Consider the following 25860-nt stretch of genomic DNA (forward strand, 5'->3'; position numbering starts at 1 on the left):
GTAAGTGTCGTGTCACCCGAACAATCTGAACAATCAACAATGTTGATTCTTGTTCAATGCTGGAACGTGCTTTCCAGTTGATAAATAACAACTAATACGTTCGCATTTGTTTCCGTATTCTTTCATTCGCCGTCTTCGGCTTTGTCAGACGTCCGTCGCGAAATCCACGCGGAGCGAAAATGAATACGCAGAAGCGGAGCGAAAATAAACACGCGGAAGAAGCACGGATGGGGAAGTTTCGGACTAGCACGGATGGAAAAAAAGTAGACAAATTCCAAAAATTGTACGCGCATGCGCATTAATCGCATGGGGACTTTTCAGCACGGGGAGTGCTCAGACAGTCACACCGGTTTCCTCCCACGTCCCCAAAAACACACGACATTAATTGGACAACCTAGTTTGCCCTGTCGGTGTGATTGGGAGCGCGACTCGTGTCTGTCTCCTTCTGCCCTGCGATTGGCTGGCGACCAGTTGAGGATGTAACCCAGCCTCTTGACCAAAGATAGCTGGGATTGGCTCCAGCCATCTTCGTGAGGATATGCGGCTCAGAAAATGGATGGACCGATGTTAAATATGAGCACACACTGTATGTTGTTTATCGGCTGGCACGGTGGTTCCGCTGGTAAAGCGTTGGCCTCGCAGTTCTGAGGACCTGGGTTCAATCCCGGCCCCGCCTGTGCGGAGTTTGCATGTTCAACCCTTGCCTGCGTGGGTTTTCTCCGGGTACTCCGGTTTCCTCCCGCATCCCTCAATCACGCAGCATTAATTGGACACTAAATTGTCGCGTCGGTGTGATTGTGAGTGCGACTGTTGCCTGTGTCTGTGTGGCCTGTGATTGGCTGGCGACCAGTTCTGGGTGTGGCCCAGCCACTTGACCCAAGATAGCTAAGATTAGCTTCAGACCCTCCCGCGATCCTCGTGAGGATATGCGGCTCAGAAAATGGATGGATGTTAAAGATGAGCGCACACTTTTTTTTTTTTTTTTAATTATTTTGTAATTAAATATTTCACCTCCACGGTTTCATTTATTCAAAAATCTTTCAGCCAGCTGAGATAAGCTTGCTGGGGATAAGCGCTACAGGAAATTGGACGGCTGGACAATCTTTTTATTGATCATTTATCATTGCTACAAATCTGCATATTTTTAATGGGGTTTTTTTTTTGCATCTCGTTTTTAATGCCATTATATATTTTTCAAGAACTGAAACGGAATTGAACTGAATAACAACCTGAAAAAAATATGCACATACCCAAACAATTTTTTTAGCCTACCTAATATTGTCACAAAATTCTTTCTCGCAGTTGTCAAAAAGCTTTAGAAACTTTTTTTTTTTTTAATTTATTTTGAAGGACACAGTTTGAATTGAATTTGAACGCATCTCTATTCGCCAATGTCGTGTTTAAGCAAGGTTTTCGTTTCCTCCGTTCAGAATTAATTACTAGCCGAGTCAGAAATGCATTCACTGTTATTTATGGAGGGAGGGGGGGGGGGGGTTCCGTTGGCACAAAAAGTAACGTTGGCCGCTTTGAAACGTACGCCGACCTTGACTGCGGGACGCCTTCGGCAGACTTTATGCAAAGGAGCGTGGAAGTGAATATCCGATCGCCTTTTTTCCCTCGTCAAGGTTACGCAGTCGGCTTTGATTGCGGACGCTTTGTAGACTTTCCCCTAGCAACGACTCTGTCACCGTTTTTGAAATCATATCAGGATAGCGGATCATTGAATAATATGCCAACGTGGTCAACTCCTGAGGGGACGCGGGTGGGGGAGGGGGGGGGGATGATTTGCGGTTAATTAGAATGCTAATTAATTTACCGGCAGATTACGGCGGATAATGTGCGTATCTTCGCCCGATCGGGCTGACGGCGATCACGGGTGTAAACGACACGAGCCACGCGCGCGCCTCCAAATGCCGCTTCGGATAAGCCTAAGTGGTGTTTTGCTTTGAAATTAAACGGCAACAGATGTGCACGTGCTCAGCATGACGACGACGACGAGGCCCGCTGACGCAAAACAGCGCCACGCTTGATAAATACAAAGAAAAATAAGGAATTCATGATTTAAAAAAATCTATATATCCAATTGACATTTTTTTAAATGTCAATATTTTTCACTTTATTTAAATATTTGTTTTTACTTTATTGAAAATAATTATGATTAATTTTCTTTTTAATTAAATGTACTGATGCATCCCCAAAAAATTGCAAATGAATAACGCTTGGAGGCGGCACAGTGGAGCAACCGCTGGCCTCACAGTTCTGAGGACGGGGGTTCAATTCCCGGCCCCGCCTGTGTGGAGTTTGCATGTTCTCCCCTTGCCTGCGTGGGTTTTCTCCGGGCGCGCCAGTTTCCTCCCACATCCCCAAAAAGATGCAACATTCACCGGGGACTCTAAATTGCCCCAAGGTGCGATTGTGAGTGTGGCTGTTTGTCTCTATGTGCCCTTGCCATTGGCTGGCAACCAGTTCACTGCGTACCCCGCCATCCTCCCAATTGTGAGGATAAGCGGCTCAGAAAATGGGTGAATGATTTGCAAATCTATTGATCTTAACCTAGATTCTATTCAGTCATCGTGTCAATTATACGGGTAAGAGTAAAAGTTATAATACGAGCAATACATAGATGATTGCTGATGTGTTTTGTGTTCCAGAGAGAAATGTATCGCTGGGTGTATCAGACTGAATTTGATTTAAATCATGCACATCATTTGGAAAGCAGGTCTTCTTGGTGTCATTTTAATTGAGGCTGGATTTAAATGATGAATATTTCTGGCATGATTTAAATCAGACAAAACAGCGTCGGCGCCGTGGCAAAAGCCCAACATTTAGTGTGAAAAGCCTCTGCTTTGGAGAAGCATTGCTATAATGACATAGTAAGATAATAATACTGCAATTAGCATATGAATACAGCTAGATAAACCTCCTTAAGGAGATGTTCACCCGGGGCGAGTTATGCGTGTTATGGTATATCCGAGTCTCGCACATAACCGCCGCTACCTAAACTGATTTTCGACTCATTATGTTCAATGAATGTGCACATTGTTTCGTCTGAAGTTAACAATAAAGCGGAAACTGTTTGCCGAGACATTATGAAGGATGAAATGTGCCGTTCATAAAGTGTGTGACGTGTGACACGTCGTCTTGAGTGTGGCGTTCGATTTCTTTGGCTTTTTTGGGGATGCCACCACGAAACAATAACCGTAGATAGCCCAAAAAAACAGAAATGGACCTTACTGTGACACTCGGTATGATTTTACCAAGCGGATGACAAAATAGATGTCGCACGCAACGGTAACTAAAATCACGCTAACGACATGGCGTGAATACGACTACGGATTTGAATTGTTTGTATTCAAACAGCCGTTTCCCCCGGCCGTCACGGTGAACAGTGGCAGTTTCCGGCATGCGCATTATCTACGGACATACTGTCTGTTTTCGAGTGTGTAACATTAACCATCGGCCTAAGTAGGGGGGGATTTGTGCCCCCATCGCGGACTCGCCCTCTGCAGAATTGACGCCCAATCCCTCGCTAAGTGAATTTGTACCTCAGGGCAGGATAACGACCAGCAGGAAGAAGCCGGGCTTGACTAGATGAACAATTCTTTTCAGGGAATCTTTGTCATGAATTGACTGGAGCTTCAGTCCGGTTAAAAGGAACTGCGCGGTCGTCATTCAAAATTCAACTCCCCTGACTGACGCTACAAAGTAATCGCGCAAAGACATTAGTAAGTCATATACTTAATACTCCGACGGGAAAACAACAACTAACATCACCAATATCAAGATTACTTATTATTATTATTATTATTATATTATACATATTACTTATTCCAACACTATTGACAAAGTGCTGCTCGGAAAATTTTCTGGACACGACAGTATGATGTAATCTTGTATATTATTATTATCATAATGTTCAGACAATTTTGTGTCAATGAAAAAAAACTTTTAAAATTAGGTAACTAATTATCATAAAATAAATTGCTGGATGGAAAAGAACGCAAACAAAAATGACTGAAGTTTCCCTGTAGCGTTTTTAATTTGTGCAATGCAAGTGTTGCATCTTTTTACTTTGTTGACGCAATTCTCATTATTCTTTTCTGCCAATAAGTTCTTCTTTATTGTTCAATATGTTTTAAAAAAAAAAAAAAAAAGTTTTAAGCTAGCCTCCGGTGTGTTTTCGTGCTTGTCTGGGAGCAGACGTGTCGGTGGTGGAGTGAGTTGGGGGGGGGGGGGGGGGTCCTCGCACGGGGGGGGGGGCGCAGTTCAAGCTAGGACAGTGTCTTTAAAATGTTCCGTATGACAATCCCATGTCGAGTTTAGAAAGGTTTTATGGTGCCTTCACTAACCTTAAGCACGTCCCAAAGATGTGCTGCTCCAGATGGGACCACGAAAAATAAAACTATTTCAAGAGGAATATCCAGAAACCTTGAAAACATCCCTCGCTTCTGTTCATTCACTCAATGTTTCCTGGTCTCCCCCCAACCCCCTCAAGCACAGAAGCAGTCAAAATGTGATCGTTGGCTATTCAACCGGCTTCGTCCACACACACACACACACACACTTTATAAACGTCTCGGTTCTGCCTTTGTTTGATTAGTGCCGTCGTGCCTGCTCCGCAGCCCAGTTGGGCCCGCATCAACCGGGCCCAGACGAGCCTGGGTCCTCATCATACGCCGCTTCCACTCTCGTTCCCAAGATTAGGCAAATGAGCCCGCCAGCAGTCCGTCGACAGCAACTCGAACCCCGCTCCCTCTGACACAGCTAACACGCAATTTCGCTTACTTACGTGACAATTTCAGCGAAATTTTCCAACCGCAAACACGTGGCAAGTGGCCAGTTGGGCACGTTTGATTTTTAACCACCAAATTCAAATCCTGTTCGGTCAGAATGAACATTAGCTATGAACAGCAGGGGATGCTAGGTAAATCCCATGACTGACGACAATGGAAGAAATGGAAAATTGATTCGCCCAAAATATCATGTATTGCACTTCAACCGCAGGAATAAAGATATTGTGACATAAATAGCACCAAAATGGTGACTGTGTAGTGGTTCACTGGCCAGAATTGAGTTCAATTCCTACCCAGTGTGAATGTCAATGGGATTGATTTTTTTGTTGTTGTTTTGTTTGCTCCCTGTGACTGACTAGCAACCTAAAATGGAAAATTTGATCAAAATTGAGTTCACGTCTCAATTCCATGTCTGAGGTTAAAGTAGCCACGCAACTGTTGCCAGGCCGCAATTGACCCCGGAGCCCATCGCGGTTGACACTTGGCACTCGCATTCACCCTTATCGACAACGGAGTCGTCAGTTCACCAAACATGAACGCGTCGAGTTGATTTTTGCTGTGAGGGTGCGCAGGGGGCACCACTCAAAAGCAGGTCGCGAGTAGAAAGAAAAAACAAAAAAAAAAAAAAAATTGGGAGTCTTCAGTGAACCAAGGAGGCGTGCTTTTGGAGAAACAGAAAGTCCACACAGGAAGACCGGAGCTCAGATTACGAATCTTGAATGTCAGAACTGTTCATCAGGCATGCAAACCAGGACGTAAACGAGGTACTCGAAAACTAAGTCCACATTTTGATCCCTTGTGTTCCACATCCCAAGTGAAAGAATCCAGACTTTCGGCTTGTCCGGTTAGGGGTCGCCATCTTGGATGAACGCACATTTGTTTGGCACAGTTTTACACCGGATGCACCTTCCTGACGCAACCCTTCTGCATCTAGCCGGGGAGAGAAGCTTACGGCGCCTGGTACTCCCAGGCGGTCTCCCACCCAAGTACTAACCAGGGCCAAACCCGCTTAGCTTCCCAGGCCTTACGAGATCGGCCGTTCTCAGGGTAGAGTGGCCGGAAGCAAAGAATCCAGACTAAGGATATGATTTGTAATAACTGATAACTAATAACAGCACATTCAGATGGGTAAAAGATCAAGGACAAAATGAAATAACCTTTGATTGTGAAGTCCCCAAGCATTTATCTCCCCGATTTTAACAGATACATTTCTCGCAAGAGTCCAAACCTTTCGTTATCAAATAATGAAATCTGACATCTTTTCTTTCTGGATGCTTGGGATGAGCCTGCGCCTCATTGATGCAGATACCGCAGTTTTCTGCCACCTCCACCTCTGCAGGTCATTGGCATACCTTAACCTTTCCCAACCTTTCATTCCCCCGAGACCGTGACAAGAAGGCCGAGTCAGCTAGTAAAGGACAAGAGGTCGGGGGGGGGGGGGGTCAAGCCAGGTGAGAACCTGTCCTTGAGTGGAGATATTGATTTGTTAGATTGGCAGAGAAGGCATCTGCTTTCCAGAAGCTATCGTTCAAATATTTAACCTTTGTGATGTTTGGCCACGACCCACCACCTCATGAAAGCATCCAACTCGAGGTTGTGCTCTATAGCAGAAATGCTTTCCGAAAAAAAATGGATTGTGTCTAGTAGAAATGTTTACCTCTGTTTACAGTGGTACCATCATTTTCATATTTAGTTTTTCTTTGCTATGCTAAGTGAGGAAATAGACTGTGAGGCATTGTGAGTTACAAAAGGAACTCTGTTGTAACTCGGCGACCGCGTGCACTCAGCTTTTCCCTCCGTACAGAACATTCGTTATGGTACAGAGGCCAACCAGATTCCCGCGGGGAACAAATTAGGTCAGGGACAGGAAATGTAGCTACCTCACGCGACTGTCACACTCGTGCTCTGGAAACAAACCCAGTACTGCTCAGCCGCTGACCGGGAGACGCCATGGCTAGCCATACGCGTTTGGCAATACATCGCGCTCGTTAAAAGGTCTCGGCACTCTTCGGTCCTGTCCGTAGGTTTGAATTAATGGTTGCTTGCCTTGTATGGGTACCCTGTGATTGGGTGGCGACCGGTCCGGGGTGCAGGGGACTTCTCTCGCACAAAGTCGGTTGGAAAAGACTCCAGCTTAATGACAACACGCACTATAGAAAATGGATGGAAATGTAGGACCTTCGGACAAGGGTTGAGCTCGTTTTGTGATATTTATACACGAGCGTAATTGTCACTTTCTTCTAGGACCATTTGTTTGAACTTCTGTCTCTCCTTGACGCCCTGCTTATTTTAATTCTCCCTTTGTGAGCTGGATGTAGCCTTTGGATTGCTGCACCGCAGACGTTTGACAATGCGTGTCGTCATATTAAAAAACCAGCCGCGGATCGGCCTGCCATAATAGCCTAAAGATACCGCCGGGCATTTGCGGCCCATCTTGTCGGCGCAGGAGGAGGACAATCATAGAATAAATATACATACATATTCATTTTCATCTGTTCGGCTTGGCAGCAAATGTCAAGCGTGTATTCAAATATGGTTCGGCGTAGGATAAATATGAACTGCAGCTTGTCAGCGTGAAACCACCTAAAATAGCACCCTTCAATTTGATGTAACGACCGTCTCTGTTTTCACAGCAAGAACCTTAATGCACATTCTGTCTACTCACGCAAGAAGAACAAGGATAAAACGGCTTCGCGATGCAAAGAGTACAGTCCGTGACAATTTATTCCGCTTCTGCAGGCTCATCTGCAAGAGATACGCGACAAAGTCTCGGGAACGTGAGGACAGGATGGATGTAAGTCGCCAAATAAATCCCCGGCTTGAGCGGCATTAAATTCATCGGGTAGCCCGAGAGGTGACACGCAGTTGAGGTGCAACTTTACTTCAATCCACTTCACTCGCGCTTAACGCGGGAAGATATGGCAATCTTTCTAAACTAGTGCGAGGACTACGAGAAGTACACCCCGCCACCACGAACCCCCGAGAGGATAGCAATTGACCAAAGTCTGTAATGAGTGTTTGAAGATGGCTGACAGCCAAAACGCTTTAAAAGGCTTTGAAAGGAAATCTAAATCCCATCGGTGTGAACTAAACACCCTCGTTGTGGAAAGAAAATGGTTTGTTTTAGATGAAATCAATATAAGACCAAAATCACCGAGTACAACAGAGGGAGCACGGTGTCACAGGTGTTTTTGCACGTTTACTCAAGAGTTCTGAGTCTTGGTGTTCAAATCTGCGCTCCGGCCTCCCATTTTAACGTTGCAGTACGGAATGACATCACGGAAGGTACGAAAAGGTTGGCGAAAAAAATACTCCAAATTGATTCGATCCAGCGGTTAGCACGTCGGACTCACAGTTGTGGGATCCAGTGTGTATATTCTCCTCTTGCTCGTGTCTGATTTATCTGGGTATCCCACTTCTCTCGCCAAAAGTCACTCAGCCGAGGCTCCAGTTCACTCGTTCTCGTATTGAGAACAAGAACGTTTGCCTTCGTGCGTCCCGCGAATGCCTGCCAACCCATCCAGGGTGTGCCCTGCTTCTCTCACCAAAGGTCCACTGAGACGGACTCCCGTTCGCCCGGGATCCAAATGAGGACAGGCGTAAGAGGATACGGATGGATGTACGACAGCGTGTCAGGTCAATGTAGTCGAGGTTGCGCAATATATCCAACAGGCCGCACAAACCTCACAATGTCAGGTTACATTGTCCGTATGCTAACATGCAATTTACCCATTTAACATTCAGCATGCTCGTGCGGTTGTAGGACACATCGCTTAGCCGTCATTGCCAGTCTAAACAACTGCAACCCGACCCGTTTTTCCTCAAATGCTCGACGACAATGTCCTTATAATGAGGAGATTCGGAACATTTAGCGATCTTTAGCATCTCTTTGTTTGCCGCTGGGCTCCGTTTCGGCTCGAGTGTGAAGTGGCTCTTTGGCCTGCCCGCGACAAAGTGCCTACAATCAAATAGCTAGCAAGTGCTTAAAGAATGCCATTAAAGCTAAATAAGCTGTGTTAAAGCCTTCAATGATGCCTGTTATGCAGCGGCTTACTCATATATTTATTGCACAATCAGTCCTAAGTGGGTTCAAGGCTTCTGTATTTATTTTAAGCACGGGCCCGATTTTATTTTGTCATAAAGACGCAACGGAATCTTTGAGTATTTATACATGTATATTATATGGATTGCTACATAAAAAGCATGGTCAGCCCCTGCAGTTTGTTGGTAATCGTTTATATTAGCCATCAATCAGCAACTTTATTGTCCGAGACGCAAAGGGATGTAGAAGAGCCCTCTCTGAGTCCAACTCAAAAATTGCTACAATTTGATGACAATTCGCTGGCCGAGTAACTCAAGATCTGCCGTCTTTTGCTAAAACAGCTCCGACCATAATAAATAGTCAACTTGTCGAACAGATGAGAAGCGAGGTTAGCCAATTCTTGTTATTTTTTAGTCTAATCTGCGTTTGTGTGCAGAAAAAAAAACAAACGAAAAAATCTCGTCTCTCAGCTCGGAGGAGCAGCGCATCCTTCAGAGAACCCAATCACTGCCGCAATCCCTACATTTCCTTCAGGGAATGATAAACATGTCAGGCCAAGTATGGCTGCGTGCTCGAGGTGGGGCGTGATGCGAGTCAATGATTAGGCAGGGTCGGCCAAACGACCCGGACACGGCGCATTGCTTGACATGAAGGCAGCAGCTGAGAAACCAGGGCAGAGTTCTGTCTGTACGTTAAGCAGAACTGACGCGTCACTTGGCGTTTTGGGAATAAAAGGAACAACGGGAACACGCTATGAAGAAATATAGCTGCACGGTTTTGGGATTGTCAGCTAGCGAGCCACCCAACTTGTTGAACTATCAAACCGGGAGTGGCGCGGAATCTGGAATTTCATTGTTTTGAGGTCGCGACACAGGTTCACAAGTGGCCTTCCAGAAACGGTTCCCACAAAGATGGAATCATATAAGGAACGCATTAGATACAGTTGTGAGGTCTGGAAGACTTTCTGAAAATATACAAAGCTTCCACTTTCTGCACCTCCTTGAGAAATAGGATCCAATTGTTGGGAATAATGACATTTCAGACAGAAGCAAGCAGAAGGGTGCACGCGACGCCCATCCACAATATCAAAGTGACACAGGGGAATAAGACAAAACAAAGAAATATGGAACTAGCGCAAAAGGTCAACAACTCCAATCTCTTACTATCTAGACAGAGGATATTGAGCCACGGCAACAATGTTCCTGGATAACTGGCTAGCACTCTACAGGAAGTCCTGCGTTTACGACAATTTGTGACATTTCAAGGTTATGAACGAAAAATGATCTGGTCCGCGTAACGCCAAAACAATACGTGGTCACGTGGTACGAGACGGCGCGCTCGGATATCACTGTATTTCCCGATATTCGTTTCATTGGTTTATATTCATGGCCGAGAGACAAGACAACAACAAGAATAGTGCGTAGTGCAGAACTGCTGAACATTTAAAAATCAATAAATTTTCAAGCGCTCCAATTCTCACTAGATCACAAAAATCTACGGATCCCCCCCCAACACTGTGTTCATATTCTGCTGCCCGAGCGACTTCACTGCACGTCGTTGGTAACCTCCAAACAGGTCGTATGTCAGAAACCAAAGACCCCCCCCCCCCCCTTCCTTGCAGAACCTTCACCGGCAGGTCTTCCCTCCATTCCCTCGGACGCACCGCGATAACCGTCAAAAAATAGATTTTCAAATCCCAACAATCCAAGCGCGGTATGTGTGGGGTAGGCGTGTGTGTGTGTGTGTGGAGATGAATAATAGCGTAGTGAAAACTAGAATACATCCCTGCGGTTTATAGGAATCCCCCGTTCGGTCCACAAAAAAGATCCCATCAGCTATCGATGGAATGTTCCTCCCTCCAGTTGCCGCGGCAAAGATCCACGTTTGTGTCGGGTCTTTATCCTGCCAAGCCGGGCCAGAGCAATCAGCACATTAAATAGTGCCGCTGACAAGAAAAAGGCAGCCGGTGCGGGATGGTCCGCTCCAACGCAAATATGTGATTACTGTTTGCAGAAAGTCCCACAGCCATTCCAGTCTTCGGAGTCTACATGCGATCCTTTTCTGGAGCGCGGGGACGGGTGGGGGTGGAACTAATGACTCATGCTCCGCTGACGGATTGCCGCTGTGTGTATGAAACGATGATGCGGGTTTTGACAGGAATGGTGGTCAGGGGGCATTGGGGCGGGGGTGGGGGGGGGAGGAGAGAGACTTCAAGATTTAACCCCTCACCGTTGTAAAGATGACCAAGATTGTAGGGGGTTGGGGGGGGCTCAAGTGACGTCCTGCTATCTGCATATGCCATTTATGAGTGGGGGGGGGGGGGGAAGATACGAGATCGCACAGCTGGTCTGTGCTTGGAATCGCGTCCAACAAGGAAGACAGCGAGCCTTTTTATCGTCAAAACCGCCGACACGTATTCAAGTCGTACCAGGTGCTTTGCACTATCTTCTTCGAACTGGGTCAAATTGACTGGGTTAAAAGTTGAAAATATGGAGAATCTATTTTACTGCATCCGCCTTCACTCGGGGCCTTGTTCTTTTCTTCCTTTTTATTATTACATTCAGTTCGTGCATATAAATATGGTTTGGAAAGTAGCTCCATTCTGAAATTTTACAGATGAATTGAACATATGAGAAAAAAAAAAAATCTTTTAAAGTTGACATCAAAATCATACAATACGAATCTTTTGGAGTATTTTGACTTTTTGAACGGAACTGAAAGTTGTAATTCTCTTGTGCGTACGTGTGTGTACCATTTGAGTCAATGTGGTTCCAATGAAACCAAAGGACAGAATAACAACAGAACCGACCGTGTGTCGGTCGTCCTCCGTGAAGCAGGCCGTACAGTAGTTGGCTTACGGACAAACAAACCCAAATCTGGAATTTTTGTCTTTTATCACTCATAGTTCCTTGGTAGAGGTAGTGTAGCTCGACTTAATGGCATTGTAGTAATATAGAATTATGGGATTGCTAACAAATTGAAAGTTTTGCAAAGTACAGTGTGTATCCTGTACGTGGTCAGTGCAAAATATTGTTCTCACTCTACTTTTTCCATTTTTGTGGAAGAGCATTTTGAGTCCGTCAGGCATTTTTCCCCCCCTTTAAAATTCTCAATATGGTCAAGATAAATACCGGTCCCATGTTTTTGAGGCTAACCTTGTTAACGTCTTTAAAATAAACCTTTCCAAGTCAAATGTTCCCATTTTACTGGGAATTTTGCTTCAACTTAATACATTGCTCACATCATATCTTTTTCTTGCATCTTTATGAGCACTGTTTTGTCGTGTATATTCATCAAAATGATTTTCTCGAACAAAGAGGTAGATTGGAAAGGAATAACATTATTGACAGAAAAGGGCAATGATCAACTTTCCTATTTTGATATCCGGCAGCAGCCAGACTGAGGGTAACGGTATCTTCCTCGGCCGAGTTTAATTGCAGGTCTTGCGCCGTTTAGCCGAGATCTGCGCACAGTAAAAACTGATGGCGCCGGCGGTAACTCAATGATATCGCTGCAAAGCCGCCGTATAATGGATGCCTGTTTGCTAAATCCAACCATACTTTACGCCTGACACAAACTTGCACCTTCTCCAGGGCATGAGCAATGACAGCCATGCGGAATACCACACACACACACACACACACACACACAGGGCCTCTCCGCACATCCCCAAACCGAGGACTGTCCTCGCCTCCCCGTTGTCACGGTGGGTGTTGGCTAAAGACGTCCTCCAGCGAGACAATCATTGTTGCGATTCAATTTCTCGCAAAACCGCTTTTTTTTTTCAGCGCAGAAATCCTTTCTCCCATGAAGCGCGTTTTTGGATGATGACGTTGGACTGCGCAAGGAAATTTGGGCTGTGGCTGCAATGGGAGGAACCGACCGTTGGGTCGGCATCACGGCCAACCGGAGCGCAATCGGGGTTGGACTGTCGGAATTGGCGCAATTGAGGTTGGGAGAGCTTAAACGAAAAATTAAAATAAAAAAATACGAGCTACTGCTGGCAAAATCCGAGGGAAACGTTGCATCCTTCTGTGTGGCTGAGAAAATTGTTTTCATCAACATACTTCTCCGTCTCATTGGGAATTCAAGTGAAAGAGGAAGTCGGGAAAAGTGAGTCTGTGTTTTTTTTTTGTTTTTTGTGCTTCATTAAGCTCATGTGCAGCGCAGTCGACGTGCCTCATTTGGTGCATGCAGATTAGTGACAGCCAATGAAAATATTGTATATAAATATTGTACATTCGGAAAAAAAAAAAAAAAATCTACATTTTCACAATGAGCTTAGTCATTCCACTCACTGACTTCTCACACTATCAGGGTGGGGACGAGGGGGGGTGGGGGGGGTCACTTTGCATGGGCTGATAACATTTATTTTAGTTCGTACCACCAATGTAAAGTCCTGTGAAACTGGAGATGTCCAAACCCAATCTAGGTGGATCATGCCAGTTTTCAAGGTTTTTTTTTTTTTTTTTACTCAATTTCATCAAGAAAAGTGTCCAAATAATGTGCATATGTACAAAGATCTTGCAAAACGGACCAGTAATAGCTCCGTTTCATATTGAAAGATGTAACTTTTTGGTTTTGTTTTGGGGTTTTTTTAGTGGCAGTGTAATACGTGACCGAAAGGTTCACATAGAGTTTGAGTGCTAGTGCGTCGGGTCTCTGCCCTCTGTGAGCCTACTTTAAAAATGTTTGACACCGCGAGTGTAGTTTACTATTAAAATAAACACGCAACAAAAATAATTACACACATTTTGTATTTCGATACAAGACACACATGATTGCTTACATGCTAACAGTCAATGAAAAATCCCATTGACGCGCTAGCTAAAATTAGCATTAGATCACATATGGGACTTACCTTCAAATAACAAATAATTCCACACAAACTCTGTAGCAAGACATACAAACAGGTAATATAACAATATTCACAGGCATATATCCTTCGTGACCTGACTGTTTTATGGCGAGGTTCCTTTCCTCTTCTTTTATTAACTACACACAAACATGCGGCTTCATCGCAGCGCACTGCCCCCAGAGGCCAAGGCATGCATAACTGGAGCAGCAGACTCCGTCATAAACCCCCCACCCCCCACCACCCGACTCTCTGACATGAAATAAACTACCAAAATGACTTTGATTTGCTAAATGTATTTTGTATTTTATTTCACTCTAAGTGGCCTCACTGTCCCGATACTTTTGAGAGAGGTGTGCATGTTCTCCCTTGTTCGCAGCAAACGTACGGTGAAACGATTTATGTTTCTAGTACTATAAAGCCTTCAAGCAACAATAAACAGATAAACGGTCCTGGCTCAATTAAAAACCGAAAATATGGATAGCTGAGCCGGGGCGTTGCCAGAACAGAGCTGTGTTGAAAACAACGAGGTGTTTGGAACAAAGGATGCTCTTGAGGGAAAAGACCAGACAAAGACAAGGTGCTGCAGTCTACAGAAAAAAAAAAAAAAAAACTACGTCACGTCACGCCAGACATCTCGAGATGAAAATGTTTTTGTTGAAATACTCCTCTCCCCTTTTTTGGACGTGCTTTCTCAAGAGCCGCCGTTTTTACCAGCTGGCATTTGGGACACATTTCAGACAAGCCATTAAGGCAGTCGAGCGAGCGGTCGTCACCTCCTCCACATCCCTTGAGAAACGGACTTAAGTCTTCGCGTTTGAACCGTCTCACGATGCCATTCAAGTGCGAGAAAACAAAAACAAACAAAAAATGAAAATCAAACACCACATCTGGTGCTATCTAAAAAAATAAATAAATAAATAAATCACATCTGTCACCGAATGGCCCCCAGCACACTCACGTCATTCCTGACAGCTTGAATCAAAGTGATGAAAGACAAATATGACTCGTAACATACATATCCGTACGCAAAGTGATGCGTCGTTGGGACAGTTCACTTCAGCATTTTTGTTCGAGTGGCGTTGATGAGGCGGGTGGGCGACAGGTGCTGGACGTTCAGTGGGGAAAACAAAAACAAAAACTGGAGAAAAATGGGGCCGTGCTTCACAGAATGTGACCCCCCCCCCCCCCACCACCACCACCTAGCCTCCCCCAGAAGGACAAGACAAAGAAGATAAAGATGGCGGCAAATGTTTTCAAATGGCACCATGAGAGCATGCTCGAGAAGTGCCCTTGAGCTACATGAGTGGACGCAACAACGGGATGAGTGAGTGTTTGCCACGACTCCTTAGGGGCTAAGAAGCTGTACAACCCCCCCGACCCCCACCCCCACCCCCACCCCCACCAGAGGCCGACGGCATACAGTCAAGGATTCAACTTTTTTTTTTTCTTTTTGACTGTAGTGAAAATTAAGAATCAATGACTTACATAAATCGAAAAAACACTTTTTTTTTTGATGAGTGAAAATTAAGAATCAATTACTGACACAACAAGCAAAAAAAATGTGGCTATTCAGTTGTAGAGTGAGATTTCGGGGATTCCGAATCCCAAACGAACATTCCCAAGGACGTCCACTTGTGTATTGTTGTTGCGACGTGCTAACGATGCAACCGTGACACTCTCACTTCAGCGGCCATTTGGCTCTCAGAGCGTGTTACGCAACAGTTCAGAACGGCTCGCTCGCACACATTTTCCAGAAATGGGAAGATGGGGAGGAAAAAAAATGTACTTGGTTGTTTCATTTCATGCGTGATGGCCGTCAGATATGCAACGATGTATACGGAAGCACTTAAAATGTCAATTTTACAACAATATCTTCCCTTTAAATTGGGACGGGAGGCAGTCTAAATGTTCTTAACTTTGAAGCAAGCGTTGTACACAGCAGAAAAAAAAAAAAAAAAAAAGAGAAATTTCCCATAGTTGACTTCGCGTTGATGCACCTCGAATCAGTGATGGTCAAATTTTGTGTTGAGCACCAGCGGTAATACATTGGCGCCCTCTAGCGGTACAGAAAAGAATCACTGAATTCAGTGTTTGAACTCTGTAGAACGGGGGTGCCCAGGCTTTTTTACCCCAAGATCTACTTTTCAAGCAGCTAGCCTCTCGCAATCAAAGGGAGGTGGTGACATCGAGGTATTGAGCACCCCTGCTGTAGAATATGAGCAGCTTCATCTTCTTCTTTTTTTTTTTTTAACTCAGTGCCAGGATGTTTGTGAATTATAGTATTTTATTTAATCCCAATAACTTGGCATTTACATTATTTTCCAATGTTCAAGTTTTGTACAGGAGTTAACAGTAATTTGACATTTTTCTTTTGCTCACTTTCAACGTGGCTCATTGGAGTAGTACTGGACATTTTTGTGGGTAGCTGTTACATGGTATAAACGTTGATAACTACGGCTCTCGATCACAAACTAGTTCTCAACAGCGCCTCTGCTGGTGCACACCATTTTGTCTCAAATGCTACATTAATCGATAATTGAAAGTTATTCTCAATTATGGTTATGCCCATGCCAAATCACAATGGTGTAAACCATCAACTATCCATCTATTGAATTTCTGCGACCATAAAAACGTGGGGAAGACCTCGCAAATTCCACACAGGAAGACTGACGCCGAGATTCAAAGCCAGAACAGCATTCATGAGGCAGACGTGCTAAACAACACACCGTGAAGGAATTATTGTCGTTACAAAACGACGGCCTTCCCCTTGTGGCAATTTTTTTTAAATAGTTATGGTGAAAAGAAACAACTGAGGACCATTTTGCGTATGTATCGTTGCATCACGTGCACTTCTCGCCCGCTAAAAACAACTCATCCCGCTTCCGGCCCTCTGGTTTCCACATTTGTGCCGTAATGCTAAAAAAAGACACCGTACAAAAAACGAGCCGAGCCTACAAGTGTTCTTGCGTTATCGTGCGTTTGTGAGGAGAGGAGAATTTCAACATGCTTTGAAACGGGGATTAATCCGGGACCGTGTCTTCTATTCCGCGCGCAGCTAAACCGCCCGGCATGATTTTGGGGCTGAATTTGTATTGGAAAAAAAAAAAAAAATAAAGAAATAAGCAAATAACGGGACATATTACCGGAGGCAGTGAGATCAAAGAAGAGCCCATTTTCGCCTAATGCGCCGTTTCAGTGATCTCGTGGCAAGACGAGTTAAAGCTCAGAGTAAAAACGACCCACAGCGTATCCATTCTGCTCAGCGAGGCAAAATATAGCCTTCCATTGTGTTCAAACAGTCAGCGTCCGTGCACCCGGGGGCCGTCTGAAGCAAAGACTCTCGTTCTCATTCTCTCTCTCGCTCTCTCTTTCCCTCTCGCTGTGTGTTCATCATCCCCGCTGGAAATCACTCGAGCCGCCATGTGGGAACCGCGGAGAAACGGACGGAGGCGGCGCGCCGATCGGGTCGCCCGGCGTCTCCCGGAAAGCGGCTTTATCCCAAACGTGTTCTTTTTTGTTGTTGTTGTTGTTGTTGAACGGAAACACAACGGACGACTGAGAGTGGCAAACCCTAAAGCGGGCTGCGCACATACTGTGAACATCGGGCAAAATCGGAGCATAATTCTTTGCCTTCTGATTAAAGTTGAGAAAAGGCCGGATTCTCCAAAACTTCTAAACGATTATCCTGAATCATGATCTTGTGGCGTGAGGTGTGTTAAGAGTGATTTTCTTTTTTCTCCGAAAGCACTCAAGGCCGACAATCGTCAATTTAGAACGGCACATCCTGAATCGAAATTCAACTTTTCATTTTCTTTTCACCATTCACGCCACTTATCGGTAGCGATGTCGCGACGTGCGTGGCGGAGCTACGTTTGCTTATCTCGAATAAACGGCACAGCGAAGGAGAAGTAAGGAAAAACGTGGCAATTCTTTCCTTGTGATGTTTGGGGTCACACGTGAAAAAAAAAAAAATTAAATAAAATTTAAAATGTCAAATACTGCGACGCGATTCGCCCGTTTTACCGTCGTCTGTTCCTAACGCGGCTGTATTCGCGGTACGTTCGGAAGGAGGCGTCCGCACTCTGGAGGGCTTCATCGCATGCACGAAAGTCGCATTTTACTCCAAGGGATGAACTAAACGGCCGCTGTCTTGGATCAACTGACATTTACGGAGCACAGAAATAACCCCCCCCCCCCCCCCCCGTGCAGGACCGTGAATAAAAAGAGGAGCAACAGTGGTGATCAAGTGGTTAAAATGCACAAAAGGCAAAAGATTACAATGCTCAAGAGAGAGAGTGCGCTCCAAAACAAACACGGCACATCCACACAGCACGGAAAGGTCACTGAAACGAAAAACAAAGGCTGTTTTGTTTTTAATTAATAAAAAAAAGAAAAGAAGCACTGTGGCTAAATGAGACAAGCAGCGACGTGGGCTGGAGGTGAGACAATCATCCAAAGATAATGTTTAATTGCTTTTTTTTAACCATTTTACACACTAATGTTGGGGGAGGCTGGAAGCCAGAAAAAAAAAAAAAAATACCATAACTTTAAATTTGCTGCTATTGCTTTGATGTCATAAACAATTACAAGGATGAACAATCACCATACAGCATGCGAGAACAGGAAGCTTTTGATGTAACGTTTCAACAGACTGAAATTGCATCAAATAAGTTAAGCCGTGTTCATGTGAAAATGTAAAGCAACACAATTGCTCGGTGCTAACTCAAGCCAAATGGCAATGCTGTCATGTTACGAATGCGCCCAAACGGCCGCACATGCTGCACATTCCAATAATCGGGCCTAATTTGAGCCCGATTCCTCCTTCCCGATCAAAGTCAGCGGAGGTCTGATTATCGGAATATCTCTTACGGATGATTTTTAAAGCGTGTGGGGATTTAAGGGTTAGTTGCGCTCCCTGATCTGCTTCGAAAATGTCCTGGCAATTGTCGATGTTAAAGGTCAGATTTGAGAGATTTCAAAATTCCTCTCGATAGCGCTAGCACCACTTGACAAACTGTAATTGGCACTTTTTTTTTTTTTTTTGTGCAGCTGTTAAAAGGAGCCGCCGGCCACCGTCAAAAACAGACGCCGACCTCCCGATCAGCTCAAACGTGTCGGGTTTGACCACGTCTGCTTTCAGACGGCCCCTGCGCCTATAAATTCTCCCCCTGCTGCTCGTATTCAGAAACTATGTGCAAACGTGGCACAGCAGATGACTGACAAACATGACGCCCTTGTGGTAGTTGGCGTAACTACACCCAGGATGTCTCAAAATGGGGAATGTTCAGAAGTGCCCAACAAAACTTAGCCAATTTATAGCTGCCACGTATGAAGTGCAAAAGGTTGAAAATGCAAATAGGAATGTCATCCAACAGCCATAAGACCCTTGCGCTCTGACCTTTAAACGTGTTCAATATTGACGAGAGCAATACTGAGTTTGAAACGACAATGCACACAAGCTATCATTTAGCCTAGCTGCTTCTATTGCTTTCTTTCTTCCACTACTTCTACTCCAGTCTGGATGCCCCGAGGTACCCCACTGCCTCTCACTGGTCAGTCTTGGAACCAGAACGAACATCTGGTTTGGGGGAGTGTGGTGTGGTGTGCTTCATTTGTCATCTCTATACACTTTAAGCGGAGTATTGAAACATGAAAATGACACTGAAAACAAACACCCATCCATCGATTATCTACCACTTTTCCGAGTCGGCTCACGGGGGAAGTAGCTTCGGCTGGGATACCCAGACTTCCCTTTCCCCAGCCACTTCTTCCAGGTCTTCCGAGGCGTTCCCAAGCCAGCAGAGAGACGTAGTCTCTCCAGCGTGTCCTGGGTCATCCCCGGGATCTCTTTCCGGTGGGACGTGCCTGGAACAGCTCACGAGGGTGGCATCCGGATCAGATGCCCCAGCCACCTCATCTTGCTCCTCGCAATGCGGAGGAGCAGCAGCTCGACACTGAGCCCCTCCCGGATGACCGAGCTTCTCACCCGTTCTCTAAGGGGGACCCCGGACACCCTGCGGAGGAAACTCATTCCGCCCGCTTGTAGCCAGGATCTTGTTTTTTCGGTGACGAGAAAACTCGTATTAAATGGAAAAAGTTGACGTGATGAAAATTCTGCAACCCACCAGGATGGGAGTTGAAGGAGCCTGGGAGTTTGTTTATGTCTAAACCTAAAAAAAAAAAAAAGCAAACTATACAAATGCTTCAGCGCAGCATATCCGTTGTGATTTTTTTTTTTTTTTAATTTCTGTATTATTCAACATGAGCACAATGCTTGTTTCCTGCACAGATTGACTTGGTTAATTGAACTCGTTCAGAAACAAGATGGATGCGCACCAAAGTGGCAAAACACGAGACTCCGCCGCCGACGCCCGCGGCCGCTTGCATTGTGCGCGGAAGAAAAGCCCATTTAGATGCCATGAATAATAATATTCTAAATGTTTGGCCTGATCGTATGACATTCACTCCATTTAATAGTCTCTGCTGGATATCTTTTATTGATTTCACAGGCGCAGCAGGTCTCCTGAGATTTTCTATGGATTTTCCAGCTGCCCTCCCAAATGATCCATTGTGATTTTGCGGAGAAAAGCAGCCCTGCCCGGGGATGCGAAGGGAGACAGCCAGCCAGCCTCCCCCCCCCCCCCCGCCCCCCCAACCCCCCAACCCCCACCACCACACCGCTTTTGTACACCTGATTTCTGCTTCCTAAGCCACATTACTTCATGACTGCGGTGTGATTGCAGACACTGTGCTCATTACCCCGCTGAATAAGCGGCAGCAGTTTTATTTCTGCCAGCTCCATTAGCGCGGGCACCATTTATAGTCGGTTACACCAGTTGGGATCATTGACGGACTTGGAAACGAGGATAAAACTTACCACAGAGAGTTTGTTTGGGAAGAATGAAACACTTTGGATAAGATCACACGCGAATCCTCGGAATCTTTCCCTGGCCAAATGATGAAGAGATGCCCACTCATCCTCATTTTAGTGAACGTGGAACAACAATCAGAGTGAAGCGTCAATTTATTAGTCGCCGCTGAGGTTTCATCTTTGCTGACTTCTTCATTTTGGATTCCCAAGAAAAAGACGTTCTTCTCTGAAGTGCTGCGAATCCAGACAACAAATAAATCGTCCCGCCGTGGTTTGCGAGAATTACAATTATGCCCCCGTTTGACATATCGTCGAAAGATGCTGTGCTGCCTGGAAAGAAAAAAAAAAAAAAAAAAAAGGACTTAAAAATGCATTCAGGGGTATGCATTCCAAACGGTTCTTTTTATCTCGGTTCTGTAAAACCACTGATTAATGTTGGATGGAACAAAATTGAAAGGAGCCCACATGCACTCCAAAAGGAAATTAGATTCCCACCATTGAACGTTAATTCTCTTGATTAGCCAACAAAGACAGCCGATGAATTAACGTGGCAAATTGCCCCTTTTACAGTACGCTGACAAATGATCTCGAGTATGGATCCATCTATATGCGGTTAACAAATCAAGGATTTCTTTACATTTCTCATTACAACAAAACCTCCTTGAAGAGAGATGGTTTTTTTTTTTTTTTTTTTCCTACACTTCTTTTGTGAAGAGCTTCTAACTTTACGGACCGTGCCTTTCTGTTTTCAAAAAAAAGTCTCGCAATAAGCTCGGAGGAATCGTTTCTTTCCTTTGCCGCGCACACATTTGTGTTCACATTTTCTATGACGTTAGTTCTCCATCTGAATGCTTTTCAAGGCTGTGCATGAATATGATGCACAAATGAATTTTCAGAGGTTGCAGCCAAAGGCCAAACGGGTTAATTAATTCTCTATTTTACAGCCGCAGTACAATCACGTGAATAGAAACAAATGACACTCAAGGACATTAAAATGTCTTTCCCCTCAAATATCAGACCTTCGAATTGTTTACTTTCATTTCATTACACACACAAAAAAAAAAAAAAATCAAAATGTCCCTTTCGATTAGCATGCAATTTCTGACATTCTGTCCCCTCGCCACAAAAAAAATTATAATTTTTCAAAAATAAAACCAAGGATCAAGATAGCCTTTCAAAAAATTGGGGGAGAAAGTCGCCCGTCTGATCATGAAATGAAAGAGAAACACTATTGAGCGACTTGTTGTAGTTGACGGAATCCGACTGGGTCACCAGCCTACGTGGTTCTCCTTGTTCTACAGAGACCAACAAGACGCTTTGGTTGTTGACAATTTTTAGTTTGCATTTGTAAGAAAATTGAATGTCAAGAGCAGCGTTCTGGCATATTCGTGTCATCTCGTGCCAGTTTGGGCACAAGTTCCCGAGGGCTTTTTTTGGGTCGGGTCCCCGGTGTCAGAGCCATGGCTTCCAATTTTCAAGTTGCCAAGAGAAACTGGCGTCAGGGGCTGAATTAAAAATGCAGACAAATTTATATTTGAGGGCCCCTCGGATGGCAAAAAAAAAAAAAGGTCACCATAATGTCAGCTACGAACCAAAATGGCTGACTTCCTGTGTCTTTTCTGGCACGGCTTCTTGAGAGTTGAAAGGCAGCTCTACCAATTTTCACGTTGTGGAGTGAAACTGCATCCAGGAAATGGATTTTCCAAAAGAAATAGAAATAGCTCAAATGTCTCTAAAATTTGCAGACGTGCCTCTCAAACGTGGCCGAGTGAAACTTGCTTCAGGGACTGATTTTTTTTTTTTCCAATACTGACTTTTCAAATTTCACTATAATTTCGGAGACAAAATCATTTCCGAATTGGAACAAACTGCAGGGTGGCAAATGGCAGACTGGATTCAACTGTGGCGTTTCCAACAGAAAAAAAAAAAATAATAATAATAATAGAAAAGTGATGCAACTCCCAACCAATGTTGCAGATGTGGAAAACAATGGTCCCTTGTAGCAGAAATCGGTTCTGTTTTCGAGAGGGACGACGACACCAAGTATTTAACTACCAACAGAGATCAATCAATCAATGATGATGCAGATTAGTTTCCGATGAGAAAGGTCAGCGTCACCCAGGGAGTTGTTCGTGCTGGACGGACCATATGGGTCAGAAACAGGGACTGAGGGTGCCGGGCCGGCGTGGGGGCCAGATAGATCGAAAACAAAGGGGAGTTGTCACGTGGAACCAGAGTCGTTGACGGATTTGCTGCGTTGCGTCGTGTGTGCCGAGGCAGCGTTTTCAGGTAGAAAAAGACTCGCTCTTTGTCATGCAGATGACGACGCAATCAGACCCGCTTTGTCTCGGCCCAACGGGCTGCGCTCCCGGGGACACAGAGAGCCCCGACCGCTAATCCGCCCCGGGTTTGTGTTCTCCGAGCGTGCATAAAAGGCGGCATCCCGGTACCTGGGGTGTGTGTGTGCGGATGGGGCTCTCCAAAACGAGGTCTGACCTCTCTCAGGCTACTCGTTCCCTCCGCTGCTTCTCTCCGGCTCCCTTTCTCGAGCTCGGTAGAGCCGAGCCGCGTTGTTTTGCGGGGATTTTTCTCAAAATTCTGCCACCAGAGCCAGTCCCATGCACCAAAAGACACTGGAAATCTGCCATTTGCTTTTTCATGCGGTCATTTTGGCCATTTTCAGGGGGTCTTCAAAGACAAACTTGTCAACGGAATTCTTTGAAAATTCAGCCCCTGAGGCCAGCTTCACTTTAACTGTTTGAGATTTGGTACGCATGTCTGAGGAAAGCCACAAAAAGACCGTCAAGAAACCAAGCCAGAAAAGACGCATGTCATCTGCCACTTTGGTTCGAAATGGCCATTTTGAAACCATCTGGGTCTTTTCTCGGACTTCTTTCTTGGGAGGTGTGGATCCTGCCTCTGGAGTCACGTTAAGTTAGCAACCTAAAATCTGGTGCCATGGATAGATAGATGAACCCAAAAGCTTCAGTAACCTGCAACTTTGTTTTCCAAACATTTCTGTTCGCGGGAATTTTTGCCAATTTCTTGCGTCAAAGACAAAGTTTCCCATGGGGTGAAGAAAATAAAATAAAATAAAATAAAAATCAATCACTGAAGCACATTTCATTTAGCAGCATGGGATGTAGTAGGTATTTATAATCAGGGGTAGAACCAAAAAGAATAAAAATGTTTGAAGAAGCCACGCCCAAACAGAGTCTGAATTTTTTTGCTTCTTAAGCAACAATTTAAGTCATTTTGTCAATTTGCCAAATTTATTTAGGGGATTTTTTTTCCGTCCCGAAACCCGTTTCACTCGGTAACATGAAATATGGTTTTGGTCGTCGTGGAAAACGACACAACCTGTCAAATTGTGCTCAGATTTAAGAAAAAGAAAATAGAATAGTGACCGCAAATTAGGCCAAGATGGATAATTTTGATTGTGAATGCTTCTGTGGTCCCTGTTTTGAATAAATCACAGAAAATTCTCAACCCCCACAATGATATTCATTCCCAGCGGGTTCGTATGAACCGGGTCCAAACCCGAAACAAGACTCAGTAAAGAGAGCGCACCTTGTCAATTAGCACGTACTAACGAAGATAACAGGATGTAAGAACATCCTTGATCCAGATTCCTCCGTGACCGCTCGGCGAGGTTACGCGGCGGTAACGGAGGCTTCTCTTTCGTCTGTTTATTTGAATTAGTCGCTTCGTCAGCGTCAATCGCGGCGCGCAAACGTGACACCGCGGCACTGAGGCAAGCCCCTGCGGAAAACGAGCTCGTCCAAAAACATCAGTCAAAGCGAAAATCTGGAATGAATACGCCCCACTGTATCTGTCTGCAGACCTCTGAGAATCCCATTTCGGTGAGAGACGGAGCGACGTTGTTTATTCTCAATTATTAAAAGAAAGTTAACAGTAAGCCTATCCGCTGGCGCGGCGCAAAGGCTCTTTTTCCATTTTGATTCATTCACCGCGACAACTCTATTGACATTGACATACGCTTGTAGCGTTGCAACAGGAGGCAGGCACCTCCCCGCGTGACGCACTCCAGCGTGACCTCAATAATAAACGCCGAGCAGCGGCACCTTTGCGACTAGCATTACTACAAGTGATGGTATGTGGGTGTATTTGATGTGCGGGTGAATCTAATGAAGTGCCCAACGAGTAGACCTGCGTCACGCACCCTAAAAGCGATGGAGAAGGTTCGGTCGTGAGCCTACAACTGGGCCGCTTGCTTTGCCGAGCCCATCTCCACGAATTTCCATCTTTCACAAATCCCTTTTTGCCATCTTCCCGTTCCAATGCATCAAGGAGGTTCTATTAGGGGGGGAGGGGGGGGGGATGGTAACCCCTGTCTGGATTTACCTTACATGATCTAATTTACGAACGTTATTAAGACGCGAAAAGCGGGAAGGAGGTGCTCCATTTGCCGCACGTGTCCAACGCGGAATGACTGCAATTAAGATGGCAGAGGGTGTCCGCCGAAACGAATCCAACGGGCTGGATTTATGCTGCAGTGTCGAAGTTAGATTTAACGCCTGCTTAATGTTGACGGAGTACATCCCATCCCATCGTCGCGTTGCATCGGCCCGATACATTATTTGCGTTTAGTCATCGCTGTCCGATAAGGTTTCATCCATTTGATGACAACTGTGATCTGATTCTGCGAGTTTTCCTGCAACTGCGACCGTTGCCCCTTAAACAGCGCCCTGGCTGCCAGAATTGTCCTTCAAACAAACTTCATCTTCAAACCACACAACCCCCATTTGATTTGTTTTGAGCATGAATGACGGCTTAAAATGGTGGAAGCCAATCTGCATTAATCAACTTTGATTATATACGGTAAAAGTTTGAAACGATCACTGGACAACAAGATTATATACTCGCTGGACCAAGTCTGACTCATGCATGCAGGTCAAAATCTGGGTCGTAAAGCTAATTTCCACACAAAATATCCGTGTTGTGCTTTGACGACATCAAGTTTGTAGATTTAAAGCGAGCAGACCGCAATGGAAAGCAATTATTACATTTACACATATATACGTGCACAGACACTGTTGAGCATCCTCTATAACGTTCTAAAACTATTCAAACATTACGTCAACGAAGAGATGTTTTTTTCATTTTTGGTACTAAAAGAACAAATGCCGGCTGTTTGTGGTGTGTTTTCCTGAAATACTTTGGTACGGAGCTGATTTTCTCGGTCGTAAAAGCTCAAGATGGCGTGAAGTCTGTCTCGCCCACCGTTCTTGTTTATTAATTAGAACGCCGTCATTAATAAAGATGCCATGCTACT

At 45.0% G+C, this 25860-nt stretch overlaps 1 protein-coding gene and 1 pseudogene across 5 annotated transcripts in view; both read right to left on the reverse strand.

Annotated features, from left to right (window-relative positions):
- Window positions 1-25860, reverse strand: part of ephb2b (eph receptor B2b) — a 147951-nt gene that overhangs the window by 115150 nt on the left and 6941 nt on the right. The gene's annotated exons all lie outside the window — the stretch shown is intronic.
- On the reverse strand, window positions 5739-5857 carry LOC133508208 (5S ribosomal RNA; annotated as a pseudogene).

This window comes from Syngnathoides biaculeatus, chromosome 10 (genome assembly GCF_019802595.1).
Source record: "Syngnathoides biaculeatus isolate LvHL_M chromosome 10, ASM1980259v1, whole genome shotgun sequence".
Classification (NCBI taxonomy): domain Eukaryota; kingdom Metazoa; phylum Chordata; class Actinopteri; order Syngnathiformes; family Syngnathidae; genus Syngnathoides; species Syngnathoides biaculeatus.